The 21451-nt window shown below is 32.9% G+C and overlaps 1 protein-coding gene across 1 annotated transcript in view; it reads right to left on the reverse strand.

Moving 5' to 3' along the window:
• Nucleotides 1-21451, reverse strand: part of LOC145279371 (cytochrome b5-like) — a 97870-nt gene that overhangs the window by 43144 nt on the left and 33275 nt on the right. The gene's annotated exons all lie outside the window — the stretch shown is intronic.

A 21451-nucleotide genomic window follows, 5' to 3' on the forward strand; every position in this document is an offset into this window, starting at 1 on the left:
AACAAAAAAACTATTTTTAATTCTACTATATAGAATTTTTTCTTGCATTTTGGTCTCAATGAGACTTAAAGATTACCCATTTGAACCACTTAATCTAATGGTTAAAAGTATTGATTCTAACAAAGAGTCTCTTGGAGGTTGCAGGTTCATCTTTACTTCAAGCTATAATAAGCAAATACAAATATTAGCACTTCTACCCAGTCATGGCTGATGGAATTAAAACAATCTACTTCTGTGGATCAAATCGAAATTATATAGGCATCCCAGAGTTCAATTTGAAGATTTAAAAATTCAAAAAGATGCACCTACAAAAGGTCAGAGGTTATAACAACCAATATGAGATTGTTAGCCTGAATAATACAAATTATTTATCCTCATTTCGAAAATTCTGAAATACTGAAAGAGTCAGGTCTAAAAATAACACATTGTACCGAATAACTTGTTCTTACTGGAAAGAAATCAGATTGCTAACGATACTCTCCAACCCCACGCCATTCACTAGAATCAATATTACACTAGATGGAAGTCAGGTCAAACACTGTACTCTTTTATACAAAAGAGAGTAAAAAAATAATAATTATGGCAAAATATGAAAGGTGAATGGCTAATCCTTTTGCGACTTCTTTAAGAGACTTCAGAACTAATTACACTTATCAAGATTCAGTAATAACAAGAAACAAATAATTAAAATATAAAATAGCTGCATGCTAAAAAAAACTAATTAATAGTTTAGAAAAATTGTGTAGTAATTCTCCATATTATAAGCATTATATATATATATATATATATATATATATACACACACACACACACACACACACACACACACATTCTAGCAGAAGTACCCGTTATTGACTGAATAAAAAAAAAAAAAAGCTTTCAAAAGAATGGACCCTGGTGTATGATAGTATGAAAGGTTATGAAAAGAGAGTGTGTGTGTGTAAAGAAATAACTTCAAATTTTGGGGTATCGAAACCAAAGCAAAATATGATGAAAAGAAAAGTAAAATTTTGCAGAAATATATATTTTTATATCAACTTTGTTGTCCTTCGTAGCTAAGAGTGACCAAAAAAATACATGTTTTTAGAAAAGCAGAAAAAAAATAAAAAAATAAACGGAGATTCTATTATCCGCACCCACTGAACCATTTCAATTTCTCAATTACAAAGAGAATGTAAAAACATGCCAACAGTTTGTCGATCAATACTTCATAGAAATGAAATCAGTCCTCTTATTGCATGAAGAAGGAGTCTCAAAAAAGAAACATCCACGGTGACGTGGGTGCACAGAGTAAACTCTTCCAATTGTAATATCAAATTTTACACCTGGATAACCCTCAACATTAGCTCCTCGTTTTTTCCTCTGCACGTGTTGTTACTCGATGCATAATAAGATGGAACCTGATTATAAGTTTTTTGCAAAATTATCTTTTTTGAACAATTTAAAAAATGCAGTAACAGTTTAGGGAAACTTGGTCAGTATCTTTGTAAAATAAACTCTCTGACACTTTTCAAGATGAACTGCAAGCTGTTGGATTGGAGGATGCCTTTCATGAATAGGAAACCCCAAAATTCGCCAAAATGCTTCATTAAGTGCTGATATATTAACCAAGTTCATATCAAGTAAACATCACTGACATTTTTTTGTAAGGAAACCATGGCTGCATTAGATCCTTTATGTATTTGCAAACATATTTGATAGATTTCACAGAATTGCAAAATTCAACATTTATGTGAGCATTGCATGTCTTCGAAAGTAAGGACAGTCCATCTATTGTTAACTTCATGCCTGCCAACCATAGTTTTAAAGCCACCAGGCGATTTTCTCCTATAAGACGAGTTTTAAATGGATAATTTTTAGGATATATTTTTGTACATTGGCCATCAACCACACAAAGTGAATTTCTATAGATATTATGACAAGGCCCATGCACCATGTGACTCATTGTTGCATAGGAGACCATATTAGAGAGAGAGAGACGGATCGTGACATTCATATTGATGAGGGGAAGATACATTTATACAGATATTACAGAGGTGGGGGGAGACATACCTTTTACAGTTCTGTGGATGTTCCTTCTTTTATTGATCAATTCTTTAACACAGGAGGGGACAGCCATTACAGATGGAGAGGGGGACACATTACTTAGATGAGTTATACACAAAGTTCATTATAAAGATGAATGGGAACAATGTTCATATAAATGATTTCACATTACCTTCAATTTGGTAGAAAGAAGACGGCAGTTACAAAAATATGAGATTTTTTAAATTCAATTTGACCGGTCGAAATGATGATCACATCCAGGAATTCAAAGTTGTTTCTACATGTTTAAAATTTTCCCATTCACTTCTAAAGGGGGACCCTCCTCTAATTCGATCCGGACTCGACTCTGGACTCCGTCTCTCTCTGTCTGTCTCTTAATCTCACTAAAACTAGCAAACTATATTGAGAATCTGCTTTTCTTCTATGACGTCATGTATGGCTCTCAACGTGACCCACTCATGTGGAAACTCACGTGGCCTAAACATACGTGGTTCGCACATGTTCCCAAACCATTTCTGCAAACAAAGAATTCTCACTAATCTATTTTTTGACCTAAACTATTTTTCAACATATTTAAATTGCATTGTTCTTTATTTTCTCTGACCTTATTTTAATTCAGTTTTCATAAAAAGAATTGAACAATTAAAATTTCTTTTCCAACAACATCTCTAAACTTTTTCATGTGGAACTGAACAATGCAAATTCCTTTCTGAATCTATTTCTGAATCTATTTCCTTACAAGGTTCGAATCTCGGTCTATCTAATGTTTTTCTTACTTACAAGAAAAGGGCTCTTTTCTTGTAACATCATTACTATTTCAAATAAGGTTGGATCAGTTTGTATATCAGGTAACTCAGCTGATATAATGGAATCAATTTGATTAGAGTTGATGTTTCTGGTAAGCCACAATGAGGCAAGTTTTTTTTGCCACTCAGTTGAATACATGTAGCATCATAGTGGGTCAAAGATTTCTGATTTGTTTATCAGATATCTTCAGGCAAAACTCTGCAGCCAATAGATCTTGTCAATTGATGTGTTTGTCCAGGGAGAAGTTTATCTTGCATTTCTTTCCACTTTGGATTTGAAGTGAATGTGATAAACAGGTCTGATTTTCCATAATTTCTGACATGTCATTGCATCTTGAGTCCTTTCATGCATATATTGTAAACTACCTGTGAAGCTAGAAGGTAATATGCATATCTGACTTATATAATTATTTATATGATCTTTAAGATGTATGTAGGAATCTACTCTTAGCTTGTTTTAATAAGTTTTGATATAGAAAAGTCTGCTTCAACTTTTGCAAATATATCAACTGCAAACTGATGGAAGAGATTTTGACTTCTGTGAAAATGATTGAAGGAATTATCTCTGGCCATAAAATGGTATGCATAAAAATCCATACATAAGATGTTTTGTGGTATTTTTTTTTTTTTTTTTTTTTTTACATAGTGATCACCACTTATCAAGGCCCGGAAGCCACTCAGGGATAAGGGTTATTGCAAGTACATTACGTTAGTGTGGGGATTTGATGAAGTGTTTACTTAAGGGGGCGGTCCATTAGGAATTTGTTAACATTGGACTTGAAGACATCCAAGTTGTAGTCCAGAGGGAAGCAGGCAGACGGAACAGAGTTCCACAGGCATGCAGTTCTAAGAAAGAAGCTTTGTTCATTTCCAAACTGATTTTGGGTCAAGTGAGATGTGATGAAAGAACTATAATCAAATTATTTTTTTCTATTTTTAAATTATTGTAAGTTAAAAAATAAATTGTAATTCGATCAAACTATAAAAAATATATATGCAAAAAGTAAAGAAATTCCATTTCTTTGCATTTTGAATTTTTAAGAAATCATTAAAAAATATTTGTAAATAAAATGTGCTATATTTGTTAATAAATAATTCCAAATTCAGTTTCTTTTTTTTTATTTTTTTTTATTGCATTTTCACCCCAAACAAGGCACATTGCCACTTTATTGTAGGGGGCTACTATCAGGGACATAAGCATCAGGGGTACTGTGTAGGAAGTTGGGCAGCAAGATGTCGGTTCACGTTACACTTGAACTTCTGCATGTCGGTACAGTTGGGGAAGCAGGGACCCGGAAGGGAATTCCAAAGTTTAGCTGTTCTGGGGAAGAAACTACTGAAGTAGAAGGCTCTCTTGCATCTAGGGATCTCTACTGTAAAGGGGTGGGATTTAGCTGCTTGTCGGGTTTGTCGGGGGTATTTACATCTAGGGGGCACAAGTGCTTGTAGTTCGTCAGAGCAATCACCGTTAAAGTACTTGTAGAACAGGCAGAGGGATGTAACATTTTGTCGATGTGACAGAGGCTGAAGTTTAGCTGACAGTTCAGGACCTATCAGATTGGCGACTCTCTTTTGAACCTTGTCTAGGAGCGAGAGACTAGTGGCAGATGCACCAGCCCAAATATGACAATACTCCATACATGGGCGAATGGTGGCCTTATAGAGGTATAGGATACTTTCAGGTGTTAATAGCTAGTTTACAAATCAGATCCATTGTTATTAGGCTGGTGAAAAAATGTCGGTTTTTATATATATAATTGAATGTCAAAAAACGAAATTAGTTTTGCACCAGCCTAACCCATGGGTTAAAGTTTTCATTAACCAATGGCAGGGTTTTTCTTAGACAAAAGTTCAATTGACTTCTATTTCCTCTAAATAGAAAATTCTGTATAGCTTAATTGCTATCTCTCTCTCTCTCTCTCTATATATATATATATATATATATATGAGAAAGAGAGCCATGTTTTGAGTTTTTTTTTTTCTTAACTCATTAAGTTTAGACAATGCTATTAAAATAAATGATTTAGTTTATGTGGGAACAAAGAAAATCACAAAGTGAAAAATGAGACTCATGCATTTCTCATTTCGTGCTTTTCTCCCCAACGACAACATTTATTTAATAGTGTTCATTATGCATAGACGAGTGTTAACAAGCAGCATGATACATAAAATACCGTCAGAAATGAATTTCAATATTAACTATATAACAAGTTCACAATATTCACTGCTCAACGTCATTTTGAAATGATTATGGTTACACCTTAGTAAAAATATTGATCACACAGCTTAGAGGATCAGTTTATATATCACTATGAAATACTATATGCTGTATAAATTTGTTTCAATATTTACTTCAGTACTCGATACAGAAATGCAGCTTAGTAGTAATATGAAAGTACACTTATGGCAAGCAAGCTACATAGAAATTTTGTGTTACTCTTCAAGAGAGTTCATCATTGACCTAAGTATATTTTCTTAATATGCATAAGAAAATGAATGTCTCAAAAATGGAATATGACTGAATTAAAAATAAAATTAAACAGCAAGCTCTATTAGATAGAGCTATATCAAAATTAAAAAATGTGAATCTGAAATAAAAATTCAATTAAAATTTTGAATTAAGAAAGTAATTTTTGAATTAAGTAATTTTTGAAACAAATTGAAGCAATAACAGATAAAACTTAGCTAGTTAAGATCAAAAATCTGATTTTTCAGCTTAAATGCTATTTACTGTAGGGAAAATTGTAGTATGCATGATTAGCGCAGGTGTCATTCACTTAAGAAAAGAAATAGAAAAGGTCTTAAACCTGAAACCTGACTGACAGGAGACAAAAGAATGTGTCTTATGCAAATTGACACGTGGTCAGGTTTGACAATATAAAAAGCCAGCATTTCTTCAGTTGAGAACGATTCTTTTTTGTCGGCTCGATGTCGGTACAGTGTACTTTACAATCTGGTGATAGTTGAAGAAAGCTTGTTGGCAATAACGTCGAAAAGGGAACAGGACAGATTTTTGTAAGATGTGCTTCGATGCGGTGAACTTGGCTATCTGAAGATCATTCTACTTTTTCTTTAACACAAACATTTAACGATCGATTAATTAACGATCAGATTTACATCCAACTTTGAAAATTTGGCAGACCTCATTTTATATCTTAGATAACAAAACTATCAATACAAAGAAGGAGAGAAAAGAGGAAAAACACACTTGAACATAGACATGCTTCACACGCCATAAAGATAACAGAATCTCTTGCATATCTACTTAAATAAGAGCAAAAACAAATGAAAAACAAAACTCATTAGAAAAGATCTGACAAAAAAAGAAACAAGAAAAAATATTCACTGCATCAAGCAGACACCAGAGTATGGAGAGCATTATATTCAAGGCCAAAGGAAAAAAAAATCTTTAAAATCATTTTTCTAATTATAGAATCTCACATTTAAAACTGTAAGTTGATGGCAGTGAGATTACGTATTATATGATTTGAGATGTCATTTTTTTAAACTATTGCTTGTTTATTGATTCTTTGTAGCTTAATATCATGGTGCCTGTTTCATTATACAAAATTAAACCAGATCCAAGATATTGTTTGTCTTATAATAATGTGGTAGCGGGGTAGAGAAGCCATGTTACTAAGTGGCAAACATGGGACAGTCCAACTTGAAAGTACGATGGTCCAAATGTGTGACTATGCAAAGTAGTTGACATTTTCTATGGAATGTGTTCTGATGAACTCATTGCACTTGTGCCCCTTCGACGTACATATCCCCAACAAACCCGCTTAGCAACAAAATCTCACCCCTTATTACTCTAATAGTTTCTTCCCTCGAACAGCTAGACTTTGGAATTCCCTTCTTGCTACCTGCTTCCTGTACTGATATGCAGAAGTTTAAATGTAATGTAAACCAACATCTTGTTAATCTTTCCTGGCCTAACATCAAATAGTAGCCCCTTATCTCCAAGTGGCAATATGTCTTGTTAAGGTGAACATGAAAAGAAAAAAATAACAGGCTAAAAAATTCAAAAAGAAAGAGCAATATTGTGATCTACAATGTATATTTGGATGCCACAAACCCAGCATCATTTGGTCAGTGTTCCTTAAGCATTAGCCCAATGTAATTTGAGGGTCTGTTATCTGGTGTGCATTTGTAGTGTGTCCCATGCGATAGAAGTTTGCCCTTCTACTAGAAATACTACAAGGTCAATCTCAAACATTGATGAAGCAAAACGTTTGAAAGTGCCTATAAGGATTCCTGTATACTCATTTTTTGTAATGACCCTGATTATTAAAAGGATGAGTCATTAAACATGTCAAACGCGTTCTCATACCTAATGGAAAGCAAGTAAATATTGGGTACTTACATAATTGTGACCTTTTTTTCCAATAATTTTGATCATAAAAATTTTTTTTTAATTGGTGATTTCCTATTATTTGGATTATTCAGACTACTGTTCTCATCTTCAGTGTTATTTCCATAACGTTTCGGTCGATGTAACCTCTGAGCTTATTCAAGTGTATCTTGTCAAACTTCTTTTGTGGGCCATTTCCTCCTATTCTGAGGCCTCCGAATCTGTTGTCCATAGAATGCATTGCACCTATGCACCAAACTAAGCATGCAGCAATGTGCATGTTTACATATGAATGCAGTTTGTTTCATTCTCAGTTGATGAATATTAATCAGAAAATCTTTTTACAAGACAATTTACTCAAATGAATCTGTTGTGGAGACGCCCACTAATTAACATAGGCGGGTGAGTGAGATATATAAAGGTATCAATCACCAATACCAGGAGAGTCTGGCAACGACCACCAAATAGGCAAGACGCTTATGCTGCCTCCAGTAAGACATGCAACATGCCATCTGCCAGAATATCTTCAACTGAAGTATATCTGAAGACATGTAAATGTATATAACTTTTCTTCCTAATATATTATTGTATACCTTTACTTTCCGTGTTCTTGTTAATTATTGTGCAGACACAACAGAATCCATCTTTTATTAACTATTTCAAAATTAGTCACCTGTCAACTTAAACAGAATAAGTTAATGAGATTTTCTAGGATCCCATTTCTTTTTTCTGTGAGAAAACAATTTTCACCATGATTGCAGGTCAAATAATCTTTTCATTTACTTTGTCACAAACCACACACGTATTAAGTGGATTCTATTGTATTTTCTTATTAACAATTGTAACTTTCGGTTTCTGTTTCTGGATTTTTTAGATGAGGATTTATAATTTGCATTCTTTGGATTTTTCAGACTATTGTTCTCATCTTAAGTGTTATTTGCACGTTTTGGCCAATGTAATATATTTTCTTTTTAATAAATATTAGCAATTATTTTGATACCTACAGAGACTATTGTTTCATGCTTTCACAATCTCAAGTGTAGGAAGTGATAATTAATGCTAGTCAGGCGATTCGAACATAGTCATAACCAACCTTGATTCTGTATGTTAGCATCTTACTCCCACGCCACAGGTAATTAACACAAAAATTGAAAGAAATTAAGTGCCTATAAATGCCAAATCGGCGGGCATACACAGTAAACAGTAATGAGAGTATTCGATGACAGTATGTTAGAATGTTACATTTGTACTAAAGTTGACCACCTTTTTTCTTAATTCCCTAAAGAGAGCTCAACTTTAATTTCTTAAAAGGGCATTATATATATAGATATATATATATATTGTATTAATTATTTGTTTGTTAAGTGTGTCCACCAAAAGAGTGCTCAATGTTTAGACGGAGCCAAAATACGTGAATTTAGTTTACAAACAAATGGCTACACATAAGCATACATGTTTCAGCGAAAACCCAGTATGGGAATCGCTTCGTCAGGCCAAGGACATCTCTGGCTGTTTCAACTCAAACATTGCCAATTTATAACTAGGACTACATCATATTTAAGTGTAAAGGGGGAGACAGAACCTAAAGAGAAAGTATTTACATTAAAATGTGATCATCCATTATGTTAATTATATTAATTTATTTATTATTTTATTTATAGTGCGTAATGAGCTTCAAGTAGAGTTTCAATATTATCAGTAAATTCCTAGTTCAGTAGGTAAGTTGTGTAGAATAGGAACCCAAGATTTAAAAAAGGGAACGGCTGTATTCAACTGTAATATGTACATAAGTATAATTATTTATTAACATTAATATTAGTCAGTTAAAATATATAGTTATGTGAATAATTCATAAGGTCACTAACGTTTAAAATAAAATAAATAGTATACGTTTTTTGAAAAAAGTTTACGATGTAATGAATAATTAACGAAATAATCTCAGTTATATTATTCATTGTAAATGCTAACGTTAAAATAAAAACTAAAAAAAAACTTACGTATAAAATAAATGATTAACGTGTAAATAAATTAGTGTCTGTATAATATTACTTTTGTAAATTCTAACATTTCAAAAATTACGTATAAAAATAGGTGATTAAAGTATAAAAATAAAATAAATTAAATAAATTAGGCTCGATGAGGTGACCATTAAAACCTACGTTAAACGATTATGAAAAGTATAATTATGGTAAGATAACTACATTACGATTAAAGATAAATACAATAAAAATAAAAAATATCTTTAGTTAAAAATTTAACTTATTAGGTATAGGGTATGATTATTTGATGTTAAAATACAAATGTTTAAAATAATTAACGTTTAGAATGGTTTCAGTATAGAATAAGATTAGTTATGGGAAAAGGATAAAAGGGGAGGGGGGAACTGGAAATAATATCAAAAACTATCAAAATATAAAAATATTATTTACAAACTTAGGCGTTTTGTAATTTTTTAAGCGTATGTATCTGAAAATGCTTGCAGGAGATGGCCGATTCTTGTTTTATATTTAAAAGTTTGTCACGGTCTTTAAAATTAGTAATCTCCATTTTCTCATGCAGGCATAAGAAACAAGGTGACTGCAAAGAGTAACATGCTTTAGCCTTTTTTATTATTTTCCAATGTATTCTAGGCGTTTTGTTTTCTCTAATTAGCTTCCAATAGTGTATAGATAAGGAAGTATCTTTTTCGTAAGTTAGGTTGTTCATCGATCTTTTATGCCCGTAGTATCTTCCTTTGAACGTTAATTTTGTACTCCCAATATAAAATTTTTCATTATTAGAGTTTTCTTCTGGAAATACTTTAGCTAGATACACTACCAAAGGTGTTAGGCACATTTTGTTTACGGGACAGGTCGTAGGAAATTTACAATTACCATTGTTAACTATTTTAGGATCATTAACTAGCAGTAGCAGTGATAATAATAATGATAGTAATAATGAAAATGGCGGTAGTTGTGACAATAATATGAATACTAATAATAGATCTAGAAAAGTGATTTGGTTTTCACCTACGTATAATAGCTCACTAAAAACTAAAATTGGAAAAAAGTTTTTGCAATTAATCGACAAACACTTTTCTCCAGGTAATGTTACCATTCTAAACGTTAATTATTTTAAACATTTGTATTTTAACATCAAATAATCATACCCTATACCTAATAAGTTAAATTTTTAACTAAAGATATTTTTTATTTTTATTGTATTTATCTTTAATCGTAATGTAGTTATCTTACCATAATTATACTTTTCATAATCGTTTAACGTAGGTTTTAATGGTCACCTCATCGAGCCTAATTTATTTTATTTTTATACTTTAATCACCTATTTTTATACGTAATTTTTGAAATGTTAGAATTTACAAAAGTAATATTATACAGACACTAATTTATTTACACGTTAATCATTTATTTTATACGTAAGTTTTTTTTTAGTTTTTATTTTAACGTTAGCATTTACAATGAATAATATAACTGAGATTATTTCGTTAATTATTCATTACATCGTAAACTTTTTTCAAAAAACGTATACTATTTATTTTATTTTAAACGTTAGTGACCTAATGAATTATTCACATAACTATATATTTTAACTGACTAATATTAATGTTAATAAATAATTATACTTATGTACATATTACAGTTGAATACAGCCGTTCCCTTTTTTAAATCTTGGGTTCCTATTCTACACAACTTACCTACTGAACTAGGAATTTACTGATAATATTGAAACTCTACTTGAAGCTCATTACGCACTATAAATAAAATAATAAATAAATTAATATAATTAACATAATGGATGATCACATTTTAATGTAAATACTTTCTCTTTAGGTTCTGTCTCCCCCTTTACACTTAAATATGATGTAGTCCTAGTTATAAATTGGCAATGTTTGAGTTGAAACAGCCAGAGATGTCCTTGGCCTGACGAAGCGATTCCCATACTGGGTTTTCGCTGAAACATGTATGCTTATGTGTAGCCATTTGTTTGTAAACTAAATTCACGTATATATATATATATATATATATAAATAAATTATTTTTATACCTACAGATACTAACTAGTGTTTCATGCTTATGCAATCATCAGTGTGCATAGACGCTTGTTTCATTGCTTATGACACATCAGTGTGGTTGAACCTGGCAAAATTAGAAACTAGGACCTCATAGCCGGAAACCACTGAGCTAACTCCCACTAGTGTTGGAATGTACCATGTTTTTCTAGATATCATTTGTTCGTTCAATTTTCCCATCGTAGGCTTACCATCCGCAGGCATTGCAACTATACATCCCACTAAACATGCAGCATTAAACATGTTTAAACCAAAATGCGGATTTTAGTACGACTATAAAGTAAATCACATCCAAATTGCCACAAATGTGATCTGCAATTAGTTTTTGTTTTGAACTTTATTTTTTGAGCAATGTTAAATTTTTTATACAAGATTCACCACTTATCAAGGCCCAGAGGCCACTCGAGGTTAGGGGTTAAAGAGTGTACAGTGGTCAAAAGGACAATATAGTAATCGTTAGAAGTGTAAATTTGGTAAATTGGATTACTTAAGGGGAACGGCTCATCAAGAACTTGTTTACATTGGACTTGAAGACAGCCATATTGTAGTCAGCTGGAGAGTAGGTAAATGAAAGAGAGTTCCACAGGTGTGCAGTTCTTAGAAAAAAAGCTTTGTTCATGGAATCTACGTTTAGGTTTAGGCACAGATGAAGAGTGGGGGAAATTATTGGTAGTGTTTACAGCCAAATGAGTGTTTCTCATGAATGTTTGGCAAGGAGGGGGCCATAGATTGGAGCTCAGACGAGCACTTGCCATGAAAATAATTATAAAACAGAGACAGGCTCGCAACGTCTCCTCTGTGAGAAAGAGGTTGCAGGGAAGAGAAAAGGGCATCCCTCACTAGGCTATGAAGTCTATTCTGAACTCTGTCAAGGCAAGATTAGGTCTTCCTAGCAGCTCCTGCCCCGATGTGACAGTAATACTCCATCCTTGGACATTATGGCTGTTATATAAGTAAAGAATTGCTTTAGTATGTAGATATCTACTGGATCGATAGAAGGATCCCATCATTTTTCCAGCGACCTTGGCAACGGTTAAAGTAATGCCTCCTATTTATTTATTTATTTTTATTCTGCTTGGATAGATCCACAGGGATTGCAAATTGTATTGCTATGATGACTGAACTCATGCAGTCATGACCTTTTCATCTCTGTTACAGATACAGACAGACTTAAAGAAAGCAACCCCTGTCAAAGGCATGAATCAGAAGCAGATATGCATCATTGAATTCCTCCATGCAGAAAAAAATTGAACCAATCAACATTCACCGGTGCCTGTTGAATGTTTAGGAAGCCAATGCAGTTAATGTCAACACAGTTAGGAGATGGGTTCGTCAATTGCAGAGTGGTGACAAAGATGTAAGTGACAAAGCACGTTGTGGGCTTTTATGATGGAGACATCATTCATTGCTGACAAAAGTGCATTGTAAATGGTTGTAACTATGTAGACAAATTCTTGAGCACAAAATATAATTTGTTTTAATGGTACCACTCCCATCTTCATAGCTCTTAGGTATTTTTAGTTTTTTAGTTAAAAAATAGGAGGCTTTACTTTTATAATGATTTTCATACTTAAAAAAAAAAAAAAAACTCAAGCTTTCATGACATCAAAGAAAAAATATGAATTAGAAAGAATTCAGAGTTTCTTTTTACATGTCTCCCCATGAGAGCAAAATAAAATGGGTTTTAATGTGGGGAAATTCCAGTTCCACAAAAAGGAGTGTTCTAGATTAGAACAAAAATTAAAATTGTCTCAGTCTAGAAGGACTTCTTAACTGGATGAGTGAGGAGAGAATAGACAAGTGTAGTGTTAAAACAGATACTACACATTTTTCCTAGCCAAAAGGTCAAGAAATTGAAGAGTTTTTGTTCGTAAAAATAAACCTTTATTATCAGATTGATTTCTTGTTTCCAAGGATTCTCATGTAAAATCACAACTGAACTCCAATTTTTGGTTCCTCGTAAGATATTTGCAGCAAGAACTTCTTTCTACCACAAAAAAGACTTCTTTCTGTACGACTCACTACTGCTTCTCTATAGAATACATTTTTAAATGTCAACAAATTCTTGTCATAAACCGCCCCATAAGTAATCAAATGCGGTTCATACAATCGATCAATGTTAATACCTCCATAACGTTCCTCATCTTTTGGTTGACAATGATTCTATCATTAACCCTTATCCTCAAATGACTCTTGGATTGATTTTATTTACCTTCTCCTCAGGAGGTTAGACGCAAGGTCATGTGAGGGTTTGATGAAATTATTTTTGTCTTCGGTTTGTGCTAAAACAATATCATTTTCTCACATGTTACTTTTATATATGATTTCTGAATTAATTCATTGAGATATATACAGCCATGTTTTATATAATTTTGAAGCGCATTTTTCGCTTTATTGGATTGTGTTATCTGTTACCGTTCTCAATCTCTTCATTCATTTTTTGCAGGCTTTTCAACAGCATGGACAAAATTAAAATCTGCATGATTTTCTCATTCCAGTTCAAACTAGGCCAAAAAGCTGCTAAGACAGCTTGTGATATCAATGATGCATTTAGCTCAGGAACCACTAATGAACATGTGGCCCAATGGTGGTTCAAGTAATTTAGCAATGGTGACAAGAGCCCCAAAGATGAAGACAGTCACGGCCAGCCAACTGCAGTTGATAACGAACATTTGAAAGCCTTAATTGAAGTGGATCCTCACAAAACCACACAAGAAGTTGTTGTTGAAATCGAGGTTGACCACTCAACAGTTGTGTGCCATTTAAAGCAAATAGAAAAGTCAAAAAATTTGGATAAATGGGTGCCACATGAACTGAAATAGTTCAATTAAAAATATTGTCATTTTGAGGTGTTTTCTATGCTCCTTCTGTGCAACAAAAATGATCTATTTTTTGACATGTGATGAGAAGTGGATCCTCTACGACAACCGTCAATGTTTGGCACAGTGGTTGGATGCCGGAGAAGCTTCATAATGCTTCCCAAGACCGATATTGCACCAAAAAAGATTATGGTAACCGTTTAGTGGTGTGCGGCCAGTCTTGTTCATCACAGCTTCTTGAGTCCAGGCAAAACAATTACAATGGAGAAGTACTGACAAAAGAATTGACAAAATGCACCAGAAGCTCTAACATATGTGCCCAAGATTGGTCAATATGAAGGGACCAATTCTTCCTCCATGACAACGCTCGCCCACATGTTGTTCAACTGATCCTGCAGAAGCTGAACAATTTCGACTACGAGACTGCCTCATCCGCCATATTCACTGGACCTCTCGCCCACTGATTATCACTTTTTCAAGCATCTCAACTTGGTGTGCAAAAAATGCTTCAAAAGCTGAGATGATGAAAATCGGCCTTCAATAGCCTCATCGCTTCCAGAACTTCGGATTTCTATGCTAATGGGATAAAGAAACTTGTTTCTCGTTGGCAAAAATTTGTCGATTCTAATGGTTCTTATTTCGATTAATAGAGTTTATTATGAAAGGAGTTATGATCTTTTGAAGTTGAACGTCAAAAAACGACATTATTTTTACATCAACTTAATAGAGCATACTGGATTCAAACCCAGTACACCCAGGTTTTCAGTCCATGACCACTTAGTCACCGTCACCTTTTCTTGGTGTTTATACATATTGACCCACTTGTAAAAAAAAAAATTTTTTTCCTCTTCTGGGTCAGGCTTTAAAATGTGCAAACCACCCTTTATAGTGAATATAAGTTTACCAAGTGAAAAAATGAGGTTACTACGATTATTTACACAAATTACAATCTTTAGAACTGAAGGCTTGGGGTAAATACCACTCATATAATAATTTTTTTTAAATGGGGGGGGGAGTTAAAAAATGGGTCATTAAAGATGGCAGAAGTTCTGGGGTAGGTCTTGACTCATCATTAACAGAGAAATCAGCAAGGATTAAACAGTTTCTAACAGAATTTGTACCTAACGAACCAGATGTGCCCATTTGTTTACCGAGAAATGGATGCCAAGTGGAGGAAGAGGACATTTTTTCTTTCTCTCTAACAGCGCGGGTCAGGGAATAGACATAAGGCTATGGAAAAGTGGGATTTGAAAAGCCAGCGCCCTAGAAAAGGAGGACTTTGGCTAAATGAGAATTATCTTGGCAGCCCTGTTGGCATTCCCTGACAGGGATGCCTCAGGAGATTAGCAACAAATCAACCTCTTCTCAAAGAGGCACTGGGTAGAGAGAAGGAGATGAAGTGAAAAAAGTGTTGAGAATTTAAAAGCCAAACAATTTATTAAATATAAAACAATTAGCACTTAACCAGTTTCACCTGAATATTTGAAATTGTTTGTAAAAATAAAAAATAAAAAATGAAAAGCATGTAAGGTTAGAAGACAAAAAACACCAAAAATGATGCAAATTCACCCATTATTTTTGTTGTGAAAAATAATAATGATTATAAAAATTGATTATCGAATTTTCTCACCGGACATAACATAAACTAAATTTTAAGAGTCAACACAGCCCACCTCCATATAAAGAATGGACTCTAAAACTTAGCACGGGGTGGGTGGAGAGGGGATGAGTTGCTTTGATTTTTAAAATACAAAAATATTGGATGGAATTGTGTAAATGTTGGTGTACAACCATTTTTTTTAAATCTAACAGGTATGTATACATAATGTTTTTCTGCAATTCTTATTAAGGAAAAACTGAATAAGCACCCCAAATTAATTAAATTGACGAATAACAGGTCTCTTCAAAGAAACAAAAACAAAAAACTTTTTGTACAATACAAATAAGGTAATGATCTAATATGTGCTGCATTTTTTTTTTTTTTTTCAATATTCTAAATAAAAAAAATGCAAAAGTCGGGTCCATTTCTCATACTAGTTGCAAAGTGAAAACGTCCTATTTCAAGTCAACCGCTTTTTGATTTACCGCTTATTAAAATCAATGTCGCAAAATTAATGGCCATTTTCCGGTATAACCAACAAATGAAAAAGTGGTCAAAAACCAAATATATAAACAAAGAAATTATACCAAAGGCAAGATAAATTACTCTATCTACCTGGATAAGTTTTTTTGTGTTATTTATTTTAAAGCGTTCATTGATTTTGAATCCCAAGTAATGTCAAGTCTTAAGTTAGAAAAAAAAAAGTTAATACTACAAAATCATCTGGTTACTTGCGGTAATGCTCAAAAATTAAACAAAATAATGATAGAACATATTTCCACACGATTGGTGACATTTATTGGGTAGGTTTCTATCAGTATTAAAAAGTGCTGCTTTAAAAAAAAAAAAGTTAAAACACACAACACTTATTCAGCTAGGTAAAAGACTTTTTCTAGTCTTTGGTAACATTGGTTATATATTTGATTTTTGACCACTTTTTCGTTCTGCTGTCTTAATTGCAAAATGCCTGGATCAACTGATCTGCATTTTAATTTTACAAAGACATTTTATTAATATTTGTTATTGCTTTTTTAATTCAACGATCCTTTGGATTTGGAGTATTTTAACAAGCATTAACAATACAAAAAAGACATAACTAAAAAATTATATAACAAATAAATATTACCAAAGGCAAGGTAAGTTACTCTTCTCCCTGCCTGGCTAAGTATTTTTTGTATCTTAACATTTTAAAGTGTTTTTTGATTCAAAAGGAACCGAATGTCCACTCTGTTCAGTTAAAAAAAAACTGAAAAAAAAACAATCATGGCTGCCATAATCATTGCACAAGAACTATTGATAAACGCTAAAAAAAATAAATAAATAAATAAAATAAAAAAAATATCGAAAATTAAACAAAATACTAATCGAAACACATCCAATAAAGATCACCAATCATGTAAAAATGCAATGGTCTCTCAGTATTTTGTTTAATTTCTATTTTTGACCAATCATCAAAAGTCCTCATACAATGCTTATTGCAGCCATGATGGTTTCTTGTTCTAACTGAACACCTAACTACCTAAGCATCACTCATCCTAGGTGGGTTGAACCAGCGTCCTCCAAATGGGGAAGTGTTATGAGAATATGAAATTCATAAGCATTCTCCAGTCACTTGTAAAATCATGTTAAAACTTGAAAAAGTTATTCAGGTAGGTAGAAGAGTAATTTCAATCCCCAGAAGATTGTCACTTAAAACTAATTAACTTAGCACTTTTATCCGTTGCACCACAAGTCCATCTGCCAAATACAAATTATCAATCTTTATCTTAAAAACGTTTTCTTACCTTTCTAGTTATAATTCTTGGTACCAGAGGGTTATATAATGTGAAAGATCAAAGTTCTATGATGGCGAGCACAAAGAAATTAGCTAGTATATAGATTTAGAAACAGGCTCCATCTTAATTGACAAAGTTATGGAGTTCAAACTTGTCGCAAACACAACTGCAAGTTTGTTTTGGCAAAGTATCACACTAGAGATAGATTGACGAGTACTTTGTACTCGTCTGATACATGGCATGACTTATCGCCAGATTATGACGTCACAGCATTAGGTGACAAGGAACCATTTTGGAAAGTTGAGTAAGTTTTGTTCTTTGGAGTTAAGGAACAAGAAGGCATTTTAAAGATGTAGCCCACTGAAGACGTAAGGATCAGTAAAGAAAACTTTGTGACACGTTTCCGAACCAATGTGTTGAAGCCTAATATATTCAACTGTATCAAAGAAACACAGAAGACTTGGCGTTTCTATTATTGTGTGCATGAAGAACATTCCCTTGCAGAGAAGAATTAGGTTGAGACAATCAGATGGAGTGAGTTGGCCCAGTGAGAGAGGGTTCTGAAATGTATGTGCTTAATAGTTGATATGACGCTATGTAACAATACTGGGCTGCAGAGCCAAAGTGGACTTTGTGACGGGGGTTCAAATCTTTCAACTGGCAGTAATTATCATTTACTACGCTGAGGATTCTGTAAGCAAGAAACATTAGTGTCTGCAGGTAAAAATGCTTTTTTGTTTTTATATATATATATATATATATATATATATATATATATATATATATATACACACACATACATATACACACACACAAGTTAAGTTACTAAATTAAGAGAATTCAAGTGTTATCCTTTTAGAGATTAATTCTGGAGCATAATATAAATATTTGAAATTATGTTTTGACACATGAAATTTTATAAGGAGATATATTTTATGTATGTATTTTCAGTATTGACTTCAACAGTGCTCAGATATTATGACCATAAAAGCACATTCAATAAAAAAAATACAGAATAAAAACAGCACCAGCAAACTACTACTGGGAGTTCAAAGAAAGTCATGAGAAAAATATTACAAGTTAGTAAATGTAGAAATTTAGAAGACCTATTTATATTATGCCTGAACGAGAAATTCAAAATCCTAAACTTTAAAGAACCCCAGAATCTTTTAAACTGTAAAAGCAAAATAGCTAACAGCTCTATGCACAAAATAAACTATACCTCAAAATAACAATACATATCAGAAAGAATTTATATATATACACTGCCGATCCAAAATTTAAGACCACTTAAAAAGAAACCTTTTTTTTTAAGGATAGATTTTAAACTCTTCCGACTTAAAGTTACTAATACTACAATCTGAAAGGTTATGGAAACAAAAAGATACATTCCAATAACCATCAGATGACACTTACAGCAAAAAGGCATGATAAATAAAAAGCGTAAACAAATTCCTTGATTGCTTTCACGTCACAAAGTGGACCACTTAAGATTTGGTCGTGTATACCAAACCTGGGATGTTTAGAAGTGGAAGAAAAAATTCAATTTAGATGGTCCTGATAGCTTCCAGCGATATTGGCATGACAAAACATGCCCCTTGAAATTTTTTCCACATGTCAGAGTGGTGGAGGGTCCGTAATGGTATGGAGTGCCTTTTCTTACAGAGGGACAATGGAGCTCCAGATGGTGCAGGGTCGTCAGACAGCAGCTAGTTATGTTAGCATGCTACAAAAAAGCATCTTTGGTGATGGAGGGTCATCGTTTGTGTGGGGATGGATGGTTATTCCAACAGGATAATGCTGCAATCCACACTGCAAGATGGGCCTTGAGCTTTCTACAAGAAAATGGGGTCCATCTCTTGGGACATCCTGCATGCTCACCGGACTTGAACCCAACTGAAAATGTTTGAGGATGGATGACAAGAGAGGTTTGTCGAAATGGCAAACAATATTCAACAAAAAATTAACTTTGTGAAGTCATTTTCAGAAACTGGAGCAGGATCCCACGCACTTTAATGGAAACCCTTATTTCCACCATGTACCAAAGAATTTTTGAAATCATCAAAAGCAGAGGAGGTAGAACTCATTAAGTCTGATTGGTGAATGTTTTCATACACTTTTCATACACTTTTTGTACAATTTAATAGAATTTTTGTCTCTGGTCTTATAATTTTGATCATGTGTAAAAAGCCTAATTTAATAAAAATGTAAATTTTAAAAATAAATCTTTGGAGTGTAGCTTTTTGTTTCCATAACGTTTTAGATTGTAGTATTGGTAACCTTAAGTTGGAAGAGTTTAAAATCTATCCTTAAAAAGTTTCTTTTTTTAAAGTATTTTTAAGTGGTCTTAAAAAGAGCAAACAGTTAATAAAACATGTTAAAAAACACTTTGAAAAAGAGTTAAAAACATATTTAATCTGAAAAGGAAACACTTGATAAGTGGATAGCCCTATTTTATATACATATATATATATATATATATATATATATATACATTGATGCCTTAAAACTTTTAACAAAAAATAAAGACATCATCATTTCATAAGCCGATAAAGGAGGCGGTATAGTTATAATAGATAAAGACATATCTAAAGAAAATGCACACACTATTGACAGACGGAGATATATATACTCCGATAGATTTAAAATCAATACAAAAAGATTTTGAAACTTAATAAATCTGTAAAAAAAACTTATCGGAAATGATAAAAAATGGATAAATAACGTAGAATACCACCCCACTATTCCTGTATTATACGGCCTCCCCAAAACACATCCCTATGAGAACTATAGTATCTAACATCGGAAGCGTCACCCATAAATTAGCATGAACAATTGCCCAAATTTTAACTCCACTATTGGGCACCATCAGCACTTCACATATCAAAAACTCTGGTGACCTCCTAAATAGAATAAAAAATATGGACATACAAAATAAAACCATGCATAGTTTAGACATAATTCCCCTCTACACCAATATTCCAATCAAAAAATGCCTCAATCTTCTTCAGAAGCACCTAATCAAAATTAAAGCCGACCTACCTTTTTCCTCAGATACACTAATACAAATCATAAAACTCATTACCGATAGAACCTATTTTCAGTTTAATAATTCTTACTACAGACAGAAATTTCGACTCCCTATGGGTAACCCCCTTTGTGGTGTACTAGCCTGCTTATTCTTAGAATTCTTAGAAACTAACTCTTTTAAACACAAACCTCCTAACAACTCCACATATTTTAGATATATAGATGACATTCTTATTTTCCTACCTAAAAACACACAAATAGAACAAATTAGAAATAAATTAAATTCAGTGGAACCATCTATAAATTTTACACATGAATCCGAACAAGACAACTCCCTAGCTTTCTAGGCATACTCCTCATCAGATCAGAAACCGATCCGAGTTTCAAAGTACATAGAAAGACCACACACAAAAACGATTATATTCACTACTACTCGCATCACAATGATAAAATAAAGACTGGCATGATTATAGGTTTTTTCTTGCGTGCCTTTAGAATATGCAGCCCCCAATATCTTAATGATGAATTTCAATACATTACGAATGTTTTAAAAAAACTACAGTACCCATCCTATTTCATTTCTTACGCAAAGAAAAAAGCTACGAAAATACACTATAATATAAACAGACAGAAAAATAAAACAAATACCCCACTACTAAACAGACATCTTTTCATTCCCACCCACACCAAAAATACAAAATTCTACAACACTCTTAATAGACTTGGTTTTCACTTGATAAAAACAACTTCCTCAACAATAAAACAGACATTAAAAACTACCAAGCACTCTCCCAAAACCCTCACATCCGACGCCGGTATATATTCCATCCCAACAAGCGTACATAAGTGAAACACAGCGTGAATTGAAATTAAGACTTTACGAACACAGAAGAGATATAAGGAATGGTAACGCCCTAAATGCACTCTTTTGCCATTGTGCAGAACACGATCA

This window comes from Euprymna scolopes, chromosome 1 (assembly GCF_053919585.1).
Source record: "Euprymna scolopes isolate OS-2025 chromosome 1, ASM5391958v1, whole genome shotgun sequence".
NCBI lineage: Eukaryota > Metazoa > Mollusca > Cephalopoda > Sepiida > Sepiolidae > Euprymna > Euprymna scolopes.